Here is a 21,327-nt window from a genome sequence, read left to right as displayed (position 1 = left end):
TTTTTAAAGAGAAAGTATCTAGCTTTTTAAAAATATGGTACAGTGATACCTTGTCTTACAAACTTAATTGGTTCCGGGACGAGGTTCTTAATGTGAAAAGTTTGTAAGACGAAACAATGTTTCCCATAGGAATCAATGGAAAAGTGATTAATGCGTGCAAGCCCAAAATTCACCCCTTTTGCCAGCTAAAGCGCCAGTTTTTGCACTGCTGGGATTCCCCTGAGGCTCCCCTCCATGGGAAACCCCACCTCCGGACTTATGTGTTTTTGTGATGCTGCAGGGGAATCCCAGCTGGGGAATCCCAACAGCGCAAAAACGAGCGCTTCGTTGGCAACGGAAGTCTGGAAGTGGGGTTTCCCAGCGAAGGGAGCATCAGTGAAATCGCAGCATCGCAAAAACACCGAAGTCCTCGAAACCCCACTTCCGGACCGCTGTGTTGCTGGGAACACAGACTCCGGACTTCCGTTGCCAGTGAAGTGCCCGTTTTTGCGCTGCTGGGATCACAAAAGCACGGAAGTCCAGAGGTGGGGTTTCCCATGGAGGGGAGCCTCAGGGGAATCCCAGCAGCGCAAAAACGGGTGCTTCACTGGCAACGGAAATCCGGAGGCGGGGCATCCCAGTGGCGGCGGTAGATTTGTAAGGTGAAAATAGTTTGTGAGAAGAGACAAAAAAATCTTAAACCCTGGGTTTGTATCTCAAAAAGTTTGTATGACGAGGCGTTTGTAAGACGAGGTATCACTGTATTTGAAAAGAGTTACCTTTGAATATTCATGTTTTAAATAAAATCCGGTTAAAAAAACTCTGAAATATGTTTGCAATATATCTGATCTTCATCTTCATAGAATGCGTTCAAAAGAAAGAGATACTTTCCTTCATGCTGCTTTTGGATCACATATTAGTAATACGCATATGTGGAACCAGCATTGTAAGAACATATTAGGAAGAAAACGAAAACACCTTCCCACACACAGATGGAACTGATTGGTCAGGTTATCAGAGATGCATTAGGCAATTATAATTTTACAGCTTTAGGTATAAGAATTGATTCTAGCTGCATTTACTTTTCCCTGCATACTCTATATCAGGGGTCTCTAACTTTGACAACTTTAAACTCCCAGAATTCCTCACTCATTGTAGTCCAAAAGCCTTAAAGTTGCCAAGGTTGGAGACCTCTGCTCTATATAATCACTTGGTTTCAGTTAATGTGAATATATCCAGAGCAATATACTTTGTCATCAAAATACACTTTTTTTGCCAAAAAGGCAAAGTAGTTGCCCCCTTATTCTCTTAAGACATTTACATGAAGACAACATAATTTTTCATTTTCTGCTTACCATACATCAGATTCCCTCAATCCCAATTCCAAACCATCCAGGATTTCTTAGTTATGGCTCTGCTTCTACAAACTAAAAATGCTGCCCATTCATTAGAAAAAATAATCCTTCTAGACATTCTGAAATATCCATTGCAATTCTCTATGTTTAAGAATTGTTATTATTTCACTTTTGGAATCACTATTATTTCAGAACAATGTAATGTGAGTTAATTTCCAAATTAATGTAGTTTCAACTTTTTTTCTAGTCTATTCCATACCAGCGTAGAAAAATTCCACATTTGTTTCCTCCCCATCTTTGATTTTTTTTTTACAGTGCAAATAAACTTGTGGGAGAAGAGAAAGGTTTCGTTCTGTAGACACAACACAGCTATGCAATCATATATTATTGAAAAATGATAAATGAGGGTACCCTCCACTTCAATTCCACTTAGACCTGCTAAAAATAAATGTTGATGCTCTGCTTCTTCTCTTGTTTCTATTTTTTCTCCATTTTTTGCAGTCATAAAGTATCAACGGCAGTAAAAATGCATGTCTCATGAGCAGTGGATGATACCCATTTAGGGTCTTCACAAAATTCTGTGAATTAGGTGGCAAGAAAGGAATACAAGCTACACTCAGGAATATTCCACCCTACACCAGCATTTCTGCCACATTGGAGGAGCACATATAGGTAGATCTGCCTGTTTTTAAATCTTAAAATACACCGCTCAAAAAAATAAAGGGAACTGAAACAACACAATATAACTCCAAGTAAATCAAACTTCTGTAAAATCAAACTGTCCATTTAGGAAGCAACACTGATTGACAATCAATGTCACATGCTGTTGTGCACATTCAACTTTGTACAGAGCAAAGTATTCAATGAGAATATTTCATCCATTCAGATCTAGGATGTGTTGTTTGAGTGTTCCCTTTATTTCTTTGAGCAGTATATATGGAAATGTTTTAGTCCTTTCCCCTACTAAGTACAACAGGAAAGAATGCAGAAAGTATAAGCGCTTTTTTCTCCTTGGGTGGGCAGCTAACCCTGCTTTCAATTTTTTCCAGAAACAGAAATGCACAGGTCTCAAACTGACATCTAAAGGTGGAGTTAGTCTTCAGTCAGCAACGGAAACATCCACATTTATCAACTGAAAGATAGAATGGAGCCTTCTATTGCATCGAGGAAAATATCCATTTAAAAAAAAATTCCTTTCACTGGAAGCATGCAGGGGCCACCAAGTGTCAGCATTTATTATCCAAAACGTTTTTAAGCCTTGTAGAAAGAAAAGCCTCTGTGTGGGAAGAAACAATCCAAACTGTGGCCAAGAGAATCAATACCATATTTAGAGTGCCCTGAGGGAGTAAACCGCAACTGAGAAACTGTTATCTGTTCTTTTTCCCCTTCCCCTTTGCAGGGAGTACTAGATGAAACTCTTAAGACTAGCCAAGCAACAAGATCACTACCAGTATTTACCTGCGTGAAAGGACTGGGCTGTCCTTTCACAGGACAGGTTGTATAAAGAACAAAGAAAACTACTTTTGCTAATTTTATTTGGCTAATGTCAACGCATCACCATTTTAAGTGGCTTTCAATGGAGTCATAGAAACATAGAAACATAGAAGACTGACGGCAGAAAAAAACCTCATGGTCCATCTAGTCTGCCCTTATACTATTTCCTGTGTTTTATCTTAGGATGGATATATGTTTATCCCAGGCATGTTTAAATTCAGTTACTGTGGGTTTATCAATCACATCTGCTGGAAATAATATTTCCTCATGTTGCTTTTGATCTTTCCCCCAACTAACTTCAGATTGTGTCCCCTTGTTCTTGTGTTCACTTTCCTATGAAAAACACTTCCCTCCTGAACCTTATTTAACATATTTAAATGTTTCGATCATGTCCCCCCTTTCCCTTCTGTCCTCCAGACTATACAGATTGAGTTCATTAAGTCTTTCCTGATACGTTTTATGCTTAAGACCTTCCACCATTCTTGTAGCCCGTCTTTGGACCCGAGTCTTTTAAACGCAATAAGGAAAGCTGTTGTATGCTTATGATAGATCCCCAAAAGCTACTTACAACCTGAATATCTGTCCTCAGTATGTCAGTGAAAATTAATCACTAAGTGTACCACCTTTTAATAATTAAATAATTGACATGATTGATTTATTCTACTACGAACTAAAGACTCCAAAAAAGTCTCCCTCGCTCATGTACTATCCAAATGTTTTAGACTGTACCTATCAAGGTTCTACTTTATCTGTCTAGTTCTGATTCAAGCAATTCTCATACATCAGCGGTCCCTAAACTACGGCCCGCGGGCCGCATGTGGCCCGCTGAGGCCATTTATCAGCCCCGTGGGTCAGTGACGCAACACAATATTCAATCTAATTTTCTATGAATAAAATGCAGTATTTTGTTAGTAACTAATATCAATCATCAAAAAAGTTGCAAAAGTTTTTTTTTCTAATTTTGTCAACCAGTTACATTCATTTTCTTTTAATTAAAATCCCCTCCTTAATGTTCCTTCAAAAAGTACACCAATTATATTCTAACTTATTAGCCATTATGCCAAAGTGCTTCCTTCTTTCTTTATACATTTTTCTATAAGCCAAGAAAACCTACAATCACATGTTAACAAAAGAAAATTAAAAACAAAACATAAACATATATGAATTTCAGACTTCTCCCCCCCCCTCAAAATAGTACATTCCCATTTTGTTTTTTTTACTTTAAAATAAGGTATATGCAGTGTGCATAGGGATTTGTTCATAGTTTTTTTAATAGTCCGGCCCTCCAATAGTCTGAGGCAGCGTTTCCCAACCGGTGTGCCGCGGCACACTACACGGTCAGGTGTGCCGTGAAGCGCCTAGGGAAGCTCCAGCTGGGCGGGGCGCTGCCGGTGCCGACCTGGAGCTCCCGCTCGCAGCTGTCCCCCGGCTCCTGCTCAATGCCGCGGTTTTCGGCGCTCTCCTGCTGGGCCCCAAAGAAGGAAGGCAGGAAGAAGGAGAGCTTCAATCTTCGCGCCTTTTTCCCGCCTTCCTTCTTTGGGGCCCAGCAGGAGAGCGCCAGAAACCGCGGCATCAGGCAGGAGCCGGGGAACAGCTGCGAGTGGGAGCCCCAGGACAGAGGCACCGGCAGCGCCCCGCCCAGCTGGAGCTTCCCTGGAGTCGGCGGCAAGTGTCCTTTGTGGCCCGGCGGGAGGGCACTGGCGGTGGGAGCGGGGTGGTGGGGTGGTGGCTGCAGCGGCTGCAGGCAGTCGCGGGGAGATGGCGGCGGCGAGAGGGAGCTCCAGGCGGCGGCGAGAGGGAGCTCTCTCTCTCTCTCTCAGCTGACTGCAAGCGGGAGCCCTGACGGTGGCGGTTGGACATGCTGCTGGACGTCGTACATGCTGGCGCTGCGGGCCTGGCATATACGGTGTCCAGCAGCATGTCCAGCTGCCGCCGTCAGGGCTCCCGCTTGCAGTCAGCTGAGAGAGAGAGAGAAAGAAAGAGAGACATATAAGAGAGGCAGAGAGAGAGAAAAGAGAGACATAGCAAGAGAGGCAGAGAAAGAGAGACAGAGCGAGAAAGAGAGACAGCAAGAGAGGCAGAGAAAGAGAGATAGAGAAAGAGAGAGAGAAAGAGAGACATAGCAATAGAGGCAGAGAGAGAGAAAAAGAAAGAGAGACATAGCAAGAGAAAAAGAGAGACTTAGCAAGAGAGGCAGAGAGAGAGAGAAAGAGAAAGAAAGACATAGCAAGAGAGACAGAGAGAGAGAAAGAGAGAGAAAGAAAGAAAGAAAGAGAGATAGCAAGAGAGGCAAAGAGAAAGAAAGAGACATATAGCAAGAGACAGTAAAAGAGAGAGAGAGAGCAAGAAAGAGAGAAAAAAGCAAGAAAGAGATAGCAAGAGAGAGAGAGAGAGAGCAAGGGAGAGAGAAAGACATAGAGGAAGGGAAGGAGGGAGAGAGAAAGAGAGCAAAAAAGAGAGGAAGAAAGAAAGAGGGATGGAGAGAGAGAAAGAAGGGAAGGAAGGAAGAGAGAAAGAGGGAGAAATAGAGCGAAAGGGAGGAAGAGAGGGTTTTTTTGTCCAAACTTTTCTTTAGCCCGCCCCCCCCTTTCAATGTTCCCCAGGATTTTGAAAATATGAATAATGTGCCGCGGCTCAAAAAAGGTTGGGAAACACTGGTCTGAGGGACAGTGAACTGGCCCCCTGTGTAAAAAGTTCGGGGACCCCTGTTGTACATAGTCGTGTGCAAGTGATAAAATTAAAACAACATGGCCGACTGATTTCTTGAAACCCCAAGTAGGGAATGGCCAACTATTTTGGTGTCTAGGCAGGACTAAAACAAAGATTGAAATTTAAATAATCAGATAGATTATTTATTTTATTTATTTAGGAAATTTATATAGCCACCTAATCACACATGACGACTCAGACTTAAATACAGCGACTCTCTTTTAAGATACAATTTGATTCTTCTAGAAGTTCTTTGTATTGCATCTTATAGTTCTGAATTTCAGATTGAGCACCTTCAGTTTACAAAAGATCAAAAAGTTCATTTGAAGAAGAATATATATTGGGGACCACAGCAGAATCCAAGAACATCCAATGCAGCACAGTCAATTTACTTAAATTTATCAACAACAGATCTGAAGTTTCATTTTTCACTTAGTCCAGAGCTCTCTTCGAATTCCAAACAAAATTTTGTTTGGAAAATTAAGTTATGGAAGCAATGTCAAACGTGGATACCCTCACTCCCAAAAACTACTTCTATAACCATTTTAAATGCACAAAACACTGAGTAAGCAGCATGTTTGCCTCATTTTGCAAGCATGGCTGGGGAAAAAGTGCCGTGTCTTAATCTGGTGCTGATGAAATATGCAAAAGACAGAGCTGCTCGGCTCTTTTTTTTAAAAAAAAAAAAGGAAGTAAAAGAAAAGTGCCCAGAGGATCTGATGATCTTTGTAACTATCTCATAATCGCTGGAGTTAACGGTAAACTTTTTCAGTCAAACCAAAACTGCAGTGGCTTCCCCCACCAACACCTTCAAATCCTGGTCCCTGTTGAAAACTACAGCTGCAAACCTACGTTTACCTTGAATCTCTACGGACGTATGCCCCATCCTAGCAATTATATTGCTGTCAAGCAATCCCACTCCACAGTAAATTACAGGACACGCTATACTGTTATCAAAACCAATAATTGCCTTAGCTGGAATGTTTGATCTCCAGACTATGAGGCACTGGGGAAAAAAAAGAGCCAGCAGTTACAGGCACAACATGCAAAGAAGCCTGAAATTTTGCGGGAGTATTACTTTGCTTGCAAGTCTTAATTTTTGGCTAAGTAAGCAACACTATGGACTGCATGTCATAGACAAGAACAAGAGCATATGTTCTGTGACACAATGAAATAATTATTCCAACTAGAAGAAAACTGTCCCAAAGGTTTAACACTATTCAACTACAATTGTTTTGAAGCACCTGAGTCTATGAATATAACTAGATTTTTTGTGAGGCTGAATAAGCACAAATTTTGCTTTCTTGAGGAAAATCCGGGCTTAATTGTAGAGCAGACCTATTATAAAAACAATGCCCAGAAGAAGCTATTTTCAGAATTAATATAATCTGTGATGAAAATGAATTAGAGGAAAACATTGGAACAATTTACATTAGAAAAGGTTTCATAAATGAGCTCATTATTTTACTAATGGGTTCTTCTTTTAAACTTCTAGAAGAGAGACCTTGTTCCAAAGGAAACTTCTGGTTTTCTTCCACGCAAAATGGTAATTCTCTCCAATCACTTGAACTGACACTTTTCAAATATTTACACTCTTCTCAAATCAAGAAAGATCAAGTGTCTCCTTCTCCTCCCCTCCCCCCCTCTAGAGAACACCCAGAAGCAATGAAAGATCTATCAGTGTTAGCAATCTTGTCACAACAAGACACACTAACAACCTCAACTGCTACACCACTTTCTCTTAAGCGTAGGGAAAAAAAGATCAGAAGAATAGGTAGGGTAAGATAATAGCTGCCCTCCATGTAAGAACCAATCTCCCCCACCTGTGGGAATCATGCGTGGGCATGCTTGCGTCCTTGTGCCCCATCATGCTCCTTGGACATATCTTGGGAGTGCTTTGAGGAAGATGATATCCAAAGGGAGTTCCGGATTGGCAGGATTGATCTCTTAGTTCAACATATACGGTGGTACCTCTACTTACGAACTTAATTCGTTCCGTGGACCAGGTTCTTAAGTAGAAAAGTTTGTAAGAAGAAGCAATTTTTCCCATAGGAATCAATGTAAAAGCAACTAATACGTGGGGGAAAACATTGGAGGTGGAGGCCCTGTTTCCTCCCAGGAGATTCCTAGAGAGGCCCCACAGAGGCTTTTCCCCGTCTTAATGAACTCAATCTGTATAGTCTGGAGGACAGAAGGAAAAGGGGGAACATGATCGAAACATTTGAATATGTCAAAGGGTTAAATAAGGTTCAGGAGGGAAGTGTTTTTAATAGGAAAGTGAACACAAGAATAAGGGGGCACAATCTGAAGTTAGTTGGGGGAAAGATCAAAAGCAACATGAGAAAATATTATTTTACTAAAAGAGTAGTAGATCCTTGGAACAAACTTCCAGCAGACGCAGTCGGTAAATCCACAGTAACTGAATTTAAACATGCCTGGGATAAACATAGATCCATCCTAAGATAAAATACAAAAAATAGTATAAGGGCAGACTAGATGGATCATGAGGTCTTTTTCTGCCGTCAGTCTTCTGTTTTCCAGCCCTGTTTCTTCCCAGGAGATTCCTAGAGAGGCCCCACAGAGGCTCCTCCCCACCTTTTCTGGCCCTGTTTCCTCCCAGGAGATTCCTAGAGAGGCCTACAGAGGCTCCTCCCTGCCTTTTCCGGTTACAGTTTTAGAGGCTCGAGTTTGTAAGTGGAAAATGGTTCTTGAGAAGAGACAAAAAAAATCTTGAACACCTTAAGAACAGTTCTTAAGTAGAGGCGTTTGTAGGTAGAGGTACCACTGTACATTATATTTCTCAAAAAAAGGGGGAACACACAAATAACACATCCTAGATCTGAATGAATGAAATATTCTCATTGAATACTTTGTTCTGTGCAAAACTGAATGTGCACAACAGCATGTGAAATTGATTGTCAATTAGTGTTGCTTCTTAAGTGGACAGTTTGATTTCACAGGAGTTTGATTTATCTGGAGTTCCCTTTATTTTTTTGAGCAGTGTAATGTATGTAATGCTGCAGTATTGAATCTTCAAATTGTTCCATTATGTTTGATGGACTGGATTTTCTGCTCCAACTAAAAGTATGCACGGAGTTAAGATACTTAAAACTTTAGCAGGAATGTGGAATTGGGAGTAGTAATGGGGTATTGCCCATATACACTCTGACTCATAGCCACTTTTTTACCCCCCTCCCGAGTTATTAAGTTTCATTTATCAATATTATCTTAATTGAAATAAATAATCTTGCTTGTGTTATAAATGAAATCTTAAAATATTCTCCCTCCTCAACTTTTTAAAAGCTCTTTATTATGGCAAAAACTGAATTTATTCATTATTCAATGCTGAAATCTGTAGTTTCAGTTTCTGTACATTATTTCCATTTTGGGAATACAGTACTACAATTGTTTAAAAATGGTAGATAAATGCAGCTTGTAGTTTATAAAGATCAGGAATTGTGAGAAAGAAATCAGTTTACCATGATGTGATACCATTGATGGGAAACAACAATTTCCTTGGTAAAGGCACTTTAAATTGTCCCAAAAGGAAAGGTCTAGCAGCTGACTCAACGTTGTTCAGACTCTATGATACTACATTTATTTTAAAATAAAATCAAAGCTACATTTCAGTATCTAACATGTTTATAAAAATATGTAAATTGTATTCAAAAGCATCTAAAATATGCAGATAGTAAGTAAGTAAATAAGTAAGTACCCGGAAGTAAAAAGTCACTCAAGAGTTATCCTTTGGTAAGATGGGCAATTAATACATTTTACAAACAAACAAGTAAAAACCTCCCAGTTTTCTAGCTTTGTACCATAACCACAGCGCCAAATAAAACAGTAGTCAAATTTAAAACCAAATTCCATATCCTACAGAAAGTGGCATATACTTACAGTAAGTCTCATTAATCTTAGCAGAACCAAATGCAATCAACTTGGCTTATAACTTATGCAATCCAAACAGACTGTTCTGCAGTGGGCCTGATACGCCTCTTCTATGATGGTGGATAGAGCAGCCATATATGGGTTAATCCTGTCTGCTCGGTGATTGAACTGAGCCTGCCAATGCTTCTTATGATGTCATTGTTGTCTCTCCCAGTTTCGTATGAAGAAGCCTAGTGACAGACTCCGTAGTGCTATAGCCAACTAAAACCATCAACCAAAGCCAACTGAAAAATTATCCAACTGGGAGGGTCTGGCTGCTATATCCACCATCGTAGAAGAGGTGTATCAGGTAGGACCAAAACCCCTTCTCCCTCATGGTGGATATAGCAGCCATGTATGGGACATGCCCAAGCCAAAAATACCAGAACATGGGAATGGCAGAACTGTTGGCGAGGTCTCAATTTATGATGACCAGCTATAAGACAGGAAGCAGCAGGTGAAGCTAGGAAAAATCACATCAGATACATGTACAATTAGCCCAAGGCTGTGTACTCCCACCACTTCTTTCCTCTCTATACACTAATGACTGCATCTCAAATGATCAAGTGAAGGTTGCAGATGATACAACAGTGATCGGACTCATTCAAGACAATGATGAATCTGCATACAGACAGGAGGTTGAACAACTATCCTTGTGGTGTGATCAGAACAATGTAGAACTGAACACACTCAAAACCGTAGAAATGGTGGTAGATTTTAGGAGAAACCCTTCCACCCTTCCACCTCTCACAATACTAGACAACATGGTATCAACAGTAGAGACCTTCAAATTTCTAGGTTCTATCATATCTCAAGACCTAAAATGGTCACCTAACATCAAAAACATCGTCAAAAAAGCACAACAAAGAATGTTCTTTCTGCGCCAGCTCAGGAAGCTCAAACTGCCCAAGGAGCTGCTGATACAGAGGAATCATTGAGTCTGTCATCTGCACCTCTATATCTGTCTGGTTTGGTGCTGCAACCCAACAGGACCGACACAGACTTCAGAGGATAATCAGAACTGCAGAAAAAACAATTGCTGCCAACCTGACTTCCATTGAGGACCTGTATAGTGCACGAGTCAAAAAGAGGGAGAAGAAAATACTTACTGACCCCTCGCATCCAGGACATCAACTGTTTCAACTCCTACCCTCAAAACGTCGCTACAGAGCACTTCACACCAAGACAACTAGACACAAGAACAGTTTTTTCCTGAACGCTATCACTCTACTAAACAAATAATTCCCTCAATTCTGTCAGACTTTTTACTAGTCTTTACTTCTATTTCTACTAGTTTTTCTCATCATTCCTATCATCCTTTTCCTCCCACTCAGGACTGTATGACTGTAACTTGTTGCTGGTATCCTAAGATTTTTATTAATTTTGATTGTTTCTTCATTGCTTATTTGACCCCTATGACAATCATTAAGTGTTGTACCACATGATTCTTGATAAATGTATCTTTTTCTTTTATGTACGCTGAAAGCATATGCACCAAGACAAATTCCTTGTGCGTCCAATCACACTTGGCCAATAAAAAAATTCTATTCTAAAACCCTCCAGCTGGAGGATGCCTCCGCCGAGGCATAAGAGTCTATTTTATAATACTTGATAAAGGGAGTTGGTGAAGTCCAAACCTTCTCCAGACGCTTGAGTATCCCATGCAGCCATAGTGACCACACTCCTGGTTGAATGGAAGGTGCCCTTCTAGCTTGCAACTCATAGCCCCGGAAATGGTAGACTGAATCTACCTGCCTAACAATGGAAGGAGATACCTTGCGACCCATTGATGCATTGAGGAACACGACGGAGGTACCAATACAATGTCAGGTAGGATGCGTGTCTCGGGGTGGGCGCAATTTGGGGACTATTTACAGTCGCAGCGGAGAGTTGGGTTGCGTAAAATGTTTACTTCTTCCTAGGAGGGGGACGTAACAGAAAATAATTGAATGGGATTGAGAACTGCCTTAAGGGATGGTTATTCTACAGTCAAACAAATATGAATGGAAGATAGCATGTGGAAAATGGGATAGAAACATAGAAACATAGAAGACTGACGGCAGAAAAAGACCTCATGGTCCATCTAGTCTGCCCTTATACTATTTTCTGTATTTTATCTTAGGATGAATATATGTTTATCCCAGGCATGTTTAAATTCAGTTACTGTGGATTTATCTACCATGTCTGCTGGAAGTTTGTTCCAAGCATCTACTACTCTTTCAGTAAAATAATATTTTCTCATGTTGCTTTTGATCTTTCCCCCAACTAACTTCAGATTGTGTCCCCTTGTATTTTGCTTGGAGCTTGCTACCAAAAGGAAAACAAAAATCTATGCAGAAATTTTCATTGGAATGGTCAAATTGGCCGTGTTCCACTAGAACTAAACTTGAATAGGCGTTGATTGCTTACCTGAACGCCTCTTCTCGTACGGTGAGTGGGTACAGCAGTCACATGGGTTGCTCCTGTCCAATCCGTTGGAACTGAGCCTAGTATTAAAAAAGACTGCTGGATCCGCCCCTTCCCCAGAATTCGCGAATCCATAGACTAGGCTCAGTGGTGAAGCTCTTTAATGTTCAACTCTCATGTGTTATAAGAAAATAGAATAGAAGGTAAAGAAGACCACACATAGGGAGGGAAGTGACTGCTGTACCCACTCACCGTACGAGAAGAGGCGTTCAGGTAAGCAATCAACGCCTATTCTCCGTACTGAAGGAGTGGGTCCAGCAGTCACATGGGACATACCCAAGAGATAGGTCCCTAGGGTGGGAGTACATTGCTATCGTGAGAGATAACGGATTGGAGTACTCTTCTGCCGAAGGCAGCGTCCGCTGATGCGTACGAATCGATTTTGTAGTGCCTTATGAAGAAATTTGGCGAGGCCCAAGTGGCTGCTTTGCAGACTTCTTCCAACGGAGCCTGAGTCGCCCAAGCGGCAGATGTGGCAGCACTTCTGGTGGAATGCGCTGTAATATTCCTTGGAATGGAAAGGGGAGCTGTCTCGTAGGCCTTAGAGATGGTCCCTCTGATCCAATGACCTATTACTGTAGGAGACACTCTGGATCCCAAGGATCTGGGATGGTAGGCTATGAAGAGTGCTTCCGATCTCCGGATGGATCTTGTGCGTTGGATATAAACCTTTAGCGCTCTAGTGAGATCCAGAGTGTGCCATCTAGTTGCCAGGGGATGCTCTCGTTGGAGGCAGAAGGAAGGTAATATGATATCCTGAGATCTGTGAAACATGGAACTAACCTTTGGTAGAAAGGTGGGGTCCAGTCGCAGAACCACTTTATCCTGGTGAAACCTGGCAAAGGTCCTGTGTGATAGAAAGGGCTGCCAACTCAGATATGCGTCGGGCGGATGTAATCGCCACCAGGAATGCTACCTTAAAGGATAGGTACCTGAGGGACGCAGAATTCAGGGGTTCGTAAGGTGCCTGAGTAAGAGAGTGGAGAACCCGTGGCAAGTCCCAGGTAGGATATCTGTGGATTTTAGAAGGCCTGAGGATGGCCACTCCTCTTAGAAATTCTTGGATTTCTGGAAAAGAGCGGAGGGGCTGCCTGCGAGGCCCCGCCAAGACGGAAGAAGTGGCGGCCAGGTGTCGGCGGATGGTGCTGAAAAACCCTCCTGCGAGCACCACTGATGGAATTTGGACCAAGTATGGTCGTAGATCCGTTTGGTAGACCCTCTTCTAGACTTCAGGATGATTTCCACTGTGTCCGGGTCATACCCTCGCAGGTCTAAGTCCCTCCGGATAATAGCCAGGCGGTGAGGTGGAACCACTCTGGGTCCGGGTGGAAGGAGGCCCCCTGTCGCAACATATCCTCCGAAACGGGGAGTCGCCAGGGGTCCTGGACGGACAGTTGTTGGAGGTCCGCGAACCAGGGCCTGCGAGGCCAGTGAGGGGCAATCAGAATTACTCGGGCCTTCTCCAGGAGGATTTTGTTGATCACGTCTGGCAGAATTGGAATTGGAGGGAAGGCATACAATAGACCTGGAGGCCAAGGGCTCCTGAGAGCATTGATAGCCTCTGCTCCCGGAGACGGGAACCTGGAGATGAAGCGAGGGAGCTGGGCATTGGCTTTGGTCGCAAATAGATCCAACACTGGATGGCCGAACCTGAGGCAGATCTGGTGGAACAGTGACTGATGGAGATTCCACTCGCCTGGATCTAAGGTCACTCGCGAGAGCCAGTCCGCTTGGACATTGAGGCTCCCCGAGATGTGGTCGGCTAGAAGCGACTGGAGAGTTTTCTCTGCCCAAAGGCCTAACTTCGGGCCTCCCTCATGAGGGCCTTGGATCTTGTGCCTCCCTGTCTGCAAATATGGCCTTTGGTGACTATATTGTCGGTGAGAATCAGCACATGTTGGTTGGAGATGTGAGAGTGGAATTGTTTTAGAGCTAGAGACACGGCTCTTAATTCTAGCCAATTGATGGGCCTGGAAGCCTCCTCCGGTGCCCATGTGCCCTGAGCTAAAAGACCCTGGGCGTGGGCTCCCCAGCCCGAGAGGCTGGCATCTGTGGTGACTACAAACTGGTCGGGGCACCGGGAGGGGGATCCCTTGTCTAGGGCTGGAGAAGTCCACCACTTGAGGGATCTGCGAACCGTCGGTGGGATGGTGATGCGACGATTCGAGATGCTGTGGCCCGATCTCTGGAAGGGGAATGGAAGCCACTGTAGTTCCCTGGCGTGAAGACGGACCCAGGGAACAATACCAATACATGACACCATTTTACCCAAAAGGGAAGATAGGGTGGCAATGGAGGTAGATTGCTGGGGCAGGATGCGAGCAATGAGATCCAAAAAGCTGCGTTTTCTCTCAGTGGAGAGGAAAACCTGGGATATCTCGGAATTAATGATAGATCCCAGATGCAGAATGGAAGTGGATGGATCAAGGTGGCTCTTTTTAAGATTTATGGAGAACCATGATTCTGTAGAACCGACATGGTAAAACAGAGGTCTGCAGCCCCACCAGATCTGGAATTTCCATGAATTAAAATGTCCTCTAAATAACATAAAATATGAATGGGAGAGGCCCGGATATGAGCTGCCAAGGATCCCAAGAGTTTAGTGAAGACTCTGGGAGCTGAGGAGAGCCCAAATGGCATAGCCCTATACTGAAAAAGCCTGCCTTGAAGGGCAATGCGCAGAAAATTCCTATGGACCTTGGCAATGGGAATATGGAGGTAGGCCTCCGTGAGATCCAGAGACCCCATAAAGTCTCCCTGATGTAGAGCTGCTAAAATGGAAGATAAGGAATGCATTTTGAATTTCCTATATTTTATGAACCGGTTCAAATTCTTTAGATCTAAGGTGGCTCTCCAGCCTCCAGAGGTCTTAGGGACCATGAAGAGGATGGAATAGAAGCCTAAACCTCTCTGGAGAGAGGGGACCGGTTGAAAGCTCTAATAGTCAACAATGAGAAATAGCCTCCTCCATTCGGATACGAGATGGAGTGGAACTGGGAGAAGGACAAGAAATAAAACGGTTAGGGGGAGGTGAAATGGACTCTAACCTTAGGCCCCTTTCCACAGTGTCAATGACCCAGGGGTCCTTACAAGAACGGTGCCAGTCGGAAGAGAACCAGGCTAGGCGACCGCCTATGGGAAAGGAGGAAAACTTACCATCTGGCTCTTTTGGAAGCCCTGGTAGAAGAGGATCCTCTCTGATAATGGGAACCTCTGCCCCTGGTGGTTCTAGATTGGGATCGAAACCGAGGGAAATACTGACCTGGATTCCTTTGAAATGCGAAGCCCTGATCCTGTTGACGCCCTGTGCGCCGAAAGGGCTGCGGTTTAGGGGCCTTCTTGGTGGTAGGTCCGAAGACCTTTTTCTTGTCTGTGGTCTCCGTAAGGAGAGGGTCCAGAAGGTCTCCGAAGAGGAGGTTACTTTTCAGCGGACCCATGGCTAACTGCCACTTCTGTCTTACTCCCGCCTGCCAAGGGCGGAGCCATAGAAGTCTTCTGGCCGTTGTGGAGGCTGCTACTGACCTGGCTGCAAATCTGGAAGATTGGAGGGAAGCATCTGCTACATATCGGGGAGCTGCGAAGATATTGTTGAAATCCTGTTGACCCCGTAAGTCATCTGGCGGCAGGTGTGGTTGGAGCTGACGAAGCCACAAGAGCACAGCTCTGGAAAAGAAGGATGCCGCTGCAGCACTCTTAATGGCCCATGAGTCTGCAAGGAGACTCCTTTTGAGCATTTGCTCAAGTCGTTTGTCCTCTGGCCGGAGGACCTCCTTTGCTTCGCCCGGTATGGCAGAAGTCGAGTGGAGTGTCTTCACTGGTTCATCTGGCTTGGGACATGTTAGGAGTTCCTCATAGGAGGAGAAGAGCTTGTAGAGTTTCTTGTCCTTGGGAGTGGGAGTAAGGCCAACGGTTGGGTGGTCCCACTGTTTAAGCAAAGCATCCTTAAACAACTTGGGTATAGGTATTACCTCATTGTCTTCCTGTTCTTCCATGAAATAAGGAAGATTTTCCTCCGGAGGGTCTGAGGAAGAAGTGGCCTGTTTTTCTTGCCCGGCTAGCCCCGTGGATACTCTAGCTTTAAACAGGAGAGATTTGAAAAGCTGCGAAGGAAAGATAGCAGCTGGGGCTGGAATCTTAATCTGAGATTCCTCATATTCCGACAGACGCTGAAATGGGTCATCATCCTCTTCTGCGTCCCCATCCTCATCCTCTTCCTGAGAGGAGTCAGAGACCTCCATGGCTGGGGCTCTGTAGGAAGGAGAAGAACTCACGGGACGGGAGGAGCGTGGTGGGGGATGAGACAGAGAAGGCACATTGAAAGATGAGAGTTTAGCGTCAATGGTGTTAGTCAGAATAGTCAAGATAGACTGAAACTCCGGCAAGGAAGAAATATCAGCCGGAAAAGCCGGAGGATCCCTGAGGGCCTGAGCAGGTTCTGGCTGGGAGGAATCCTCGGTAATATCTGGCCCCTCTGGACCTAAACCCCATAGGTTAGGTTGGGGTGGATTTAGGTTTGGCTCATCCAGGGATAGCACAGGAACCCCAGAAAGAGGCAGGTTAGAGGCCTCCGGAGGGGTTGGATTGATATGCACTTGGGCCTGCACCTTAAAAAGTTTGGCTGATTTATCATGTATTTTTTGTAGGGCTGGGTCCCTTCTCTTCTCAGCCCTGGTGGGCTTGGCTAAGGAATGGGTGCCTGAGGAAGAGGAGGAAGAGGCCTGGGGAACTTCAGTAGAATTACCAGTAGGCCTAACCTCTTTGGGACCTTTAGTTGTGCCTCTCTTGGGAAAAGTAGCCATAGTCTGACAATTAACAGAAGACAAGGCTGAGCCAATAACTGAATTATAAGGAGAAGATTTCAAGGACTTCCCAAGAGGAATGGATCCTGCTTCGAGGCCTCGAAGCTGCTGAAACGTGAGGACAATCTGGGCAAACCCAGAGTTCGTGCCCCCAAATCCAGCGGGGCCAGCCTCCCTAAACTTTGTAATTAAGTAAACCAAGGCACTCTGGTTGGAGGCTTAGCCGGTGGAGAATTTAGCCTGGGACCCCCAAGGCCCGCTCCCGGATCCACGCGGTGGACTGAGGCCTACGCGGCTGGCAGAAGGCCAACACGAGAGGCCTAGATTTTTAAAAAAGGGCGCGAAGGCCTTCGCGCCGAAAAGATCGCTGCTGAGAATTTCTTAAGGGAAAAGCGATCGACTAAGTCCAGGAGACTAGAAGGCGTCTCACTCCGCAGGAGGTATTTTATAAGCCCTTAAATATTTATATACAATAAATAAACAATATTTCAATGGATAAATACTTGCACTAGGACCTCCAGGCCAAGGGATTAGAAGAATCCACAAGCGGCCGCAGGAATCGTAACCGGCAAAACCGCCGGGGGAAAACGAAACCGCAACTTCTCCCAAGGAAATAAAGCCAAGCCGCGTTTTTTTTCTTTTTTTCTTTTAAACGGCTGGCGCAATTAGTGCAAGTAAATAAATAAAGACAATAAATCTTACTACTTTTTGAAGGAAAGATCGAAGGGAAGGTGTTAGAATGTTGAACGAGCATTCACAATACAACCGCAGGATATGCGAACTGAGCGAATTCTGGGGAAGGGGCGGATCCAGCAGTCTTTTTTAATACTAGGCTCAGTTCCAACGGATTGGACAGGAGCAACCCATGTGACTGCTGGACCCACTCCTTCAGTACGGAGAAACAACTCCAGTTTTTTTGCTCTGAACTTCAAAATATTTCTTGAAATTTAGGCGTTTTATTTTAAGCTTGTGATGGTCCAAATAGCCTGTTGTCTACATAGTTTTCTGCAAAACAGTTGAAACAATAGTACTGAAAGAAGCCAAGTTCTCTTCCAAAGCCAGAAAAAAATTGATGCTTACAATACATCTGTTTGTGTGCTAGATTAGATATTTCAGGTTCTTGCCCTACAAATTTATGTAATCTTGGTGTTGTAGCCTCAGATCTGAAAAAAAATTATGGCATACCCATCAAAATTCCTGATGATATTTCAGGTAAGAACAATGAAATCTGGTAACATTTGTGACCTCATATGTACGCAACAGACCCATACGAATATATAAAACTTAGATTGTAATTGTAAATATCTTTCTTTTTTAAATTAAATAAATAAAACTATTAACACATGCATATGTGACTGGCTCAGAAATCTCACCCACTGAATGCTTATCAATGATTCCTTCTTACCAACTGGAATGAAATATCAAATGTGGTGGTGTAAGAATCAGTGCTGGAGGTTAAGTTCTGCACAATTTTTTAATTTATGATTTGGATGAAGGAATGGAAGGAAAGCTTATCAAATTTGCATATAATACAAATTGGGTGGCAAGCCTAATATGCTAGAGGACAGAAATAAAATTCAAAATTATTCTGATTGACAAGTGAGCTGAGCATAACATAAGAATATTTAAAAGAGACAACTTCAAAATTCTTACTTTAGGAAACTGAAATTTCATGTACAAGGAGATTAAGAGCAGGGTTTAGGTTTATTGGATTTATATGCCGCCCCTCTCCGCAAACTCGGGGCGGCTTATCATATCACTCACAATCCTTCTAATTCTATAGGAAGAATGGTCCAAAGGATGGGTACCATGATTGAATAATGCTTGATACGAGGCTTTATAAGTTTTTTTAAAGAAAACCAAGGTTCGCACTCACTTATCACTCCTAGTCCTTTTAATTAAAATAGACACACCCAATTCTTGCAAACATTATTCCTAAGTTTTAGCCTCCAGTCCCTTCATCATCTTTGTTGTTCTTTTCTGCATCCTTTCTAGAATCTCAAAGATCTTTTTTAATATCATGGCAACAAAAATTGTACTATACGGTACACATATGGATGGTTTGACCTGATGATTTTAAGGCCAGTTTCAAATGTATGATTCTAAATACTGGCAATTCTCCGACTGTTTCTACCCACATGGTGGATTTGACAATAACAGCATGTTCTAGATCTCATCAATGACGCAGAGCTCTCTGATGAGACCCTAAAAGCTTCTTCTGAAGTTGGCCCCAACTTTGTTGTCATTTAGGAAAGCCTTGAAGATAGGACTTTTTCAGCAATTGCTTGGGTGGGATATTGTCTGACTCAACTTATTTTCTCTCGGATATTAGTTATTTATGCGTTTTCTTTCTGACTGTTGAGTTTTTGCTGCTGCTGATCTGTTTCTTCATATTGTTAAATGCCATGCGGAATTGCTTTAGTCATTAAGGGTTAAATAAGGTCCAGGAGGGAAGTGTTTTTAATAGGAAAGTGAACACAAGAACAAGGGGACACAATCTGAAGGTAGTTGGGGGAAAGATCAAAAGCAACATGAGAAAATATTATTTTACTGAAAGAGTAGTAGATCCTTGGAACAAACTTCCAGGGATAAACATCCATCCATCCTAAGATAAAATACAGAAAATAGTATAAGGGCAGACTAGATGGATCATGAGGTCTTCTTCTGCCGTCCGACTTCTAAGTTTCTATGTAAGGTGGGCAACACACTGCTTGAATAAATAATAAAAATTTGGAAGAAGAGAAAAAGCTTCTTCATTTTGCCAAGCAGTTCTGTCCTCTCACTGAGCTCCTCCTTAATTCAAGAATTCATTCCGATTCAGAAATAGCAGCAAAATCAGAAGATTCGTAGATGGTGGGAACAAGAACAAGGGCCCCAGAAGCCTGCAGAAAGGTTAAAAAAACTCACTAATTACGGTATACTACACATCCGCTAATTAAAGAGCGGTATCTGTTTCTTCCATTAATTAGATTCAAAAGAAAAAGTATGAAAATGCACACCGCCAAATGGTTTACTAAATTCTCATTTAGCCACTGACTGCAAATTGACCAATCCAGCGCTTTGTTAAGGAAGTACACTATTCCAACCTGCAAAACAAAATAAGCATTGGGCACCTTACATACCAACCCTGAAAGATTTAGATATCTGGTATATAAATCAATCAAGTAGTCAATAATTTTCACAGGAATCTTCTTGGATCACCCTCCCTCACCTTCTTCTGAGTGCAGCCTCATTTATGCTTTTTAAATAATAATCTGTGAACCTTTTCATTGCCTTTGAATTTAGGCACCAGTTGTCCTTTAACCCCAATGTATTTGAAAGCTGTTACCAGACATCTTGGCCCAAGTATAACCCATTAATTATTCTTTCTATTTTTGTTTTATGATGGATCTAAGCAGAAGAATAAAGTAAGAATAGGCTGCATTCCTTCTTATTTTTCTCCAGACTGCCATTGTTTAGTAGGCTAAATTTAGAGAGAATGGCTTACTTAAAAGCCAACCAATGAGTTTCTATGGCTGAGGATGCTTGGGTTTTCCCAGCCCTATCCCAACATGCTCTTAAAGGTCTCCTTAAGCTATCTAAATTTTATTTATAATTAGAAAAAATTAAAATTTCTAATATGAACATTAAAAATAGCTCATAAAAATTCATCATATAAATCTTAGGCAAAAGGAGTTGTAAGTCCATCCATTTGAAGAGGTCAAGGTTTGGAAAACTATACAGTAGTAAATTCTCCTGTAAGCAGTATAAGTAAAGGTTGCAATTCTTTTATAGTCGGTCTTCAATTCAGAGTTACTGGATTGAACTGTTACTGAATGAAGTCATTTTTAGGCAACAGAACTATTCAAAACACCTCCGCTTTGTACCACAAAATCTGCAGCGTCTTCTGTAAATGTTCTGTAACAATGCATTCTTTTTTATTTAGAACTTGAAGAACTCTGGCAGGGAATAGCAACAGATCCTCTTTGTTGCATTTCTTACAGTAAGGTGGAACTTACAGTACGTGAATATTACACATGTTAATAACATATTAGTGATTGGTATTTCTGGCAGGCACTACGAAAAGATGAGACAGTCTGAATCAGAATTTTGGTTATAAGTCATGATGGTTGAAAGCAGTGGATAGAGCCGGGGTGGCGCAGCAGGTAGAATGCTATACTGCAAGCCACTGAAGCTGACTGTAGATCTGAAGGTCAGCGGTTCAAATCTCATCACCGGCTCAAGGTTGACTCAGCCTTCCATCCTTCCGAGGTGGGTAAAATGAGGATCTGGATTGTGGGGGCAATAGCCTAGCTCTGTTAAAAAGTGCTATTGCTAACATGTTGTAAGCCGCCTTGAGTCCAAGGAGAAGGGCGGCATAAAAATCAATCAATCAATCAATCAATCAAATACATACATACATACATACATACATACATACATACATACATACATGATTTGACGGGGTTTCATGGCCACTTTTTACTGTAGTCGTTATGCAAATCGGATGGTCATAATTGTGAACCAGTTCTCCCAAATGGACATTTTTTTTCCTGGAAACCAGCAAAAATCAATCCACACTTGCAAATTGTGGTCACATGATTGTAGGACACTGCAAC

General features: G+C 42.7%; 1 protein-coding gene across 2 annotated transcripts in view; it reads right to left on the bottom strand.

Moving 5' to 3' along the window:
• Positions 1–21,327, bottom strand: part of BAHD1 (bromo adjacent homology domain containing 1) — a 111,797-nt gene that overhangs the window by 65,304 nt on the left and 25,166 nt on the right. The window lies entirely within an intron of this gene.

The sequence above is a fragment of the Erythrolamprus reginae genome, chromosome 1 (assembly GCF_031021105.1).
Source record: "Erythrolamprus reginae isolate rEryReg1 chromosome 1, rEryReg1.hap1, whole genome shotgun sequence".
Lineage (NCBI taxonomy): Eukaryota > Metazoa > Chordata > Lepidosauria > Squamata > Dipsadidae > Erythrolamprus > Erythrolamprus reginae.
Note: the sequence above shows the minus strand (reverse complement) of the source record. Positions and strands in the feature narration are given on the sequence as shown.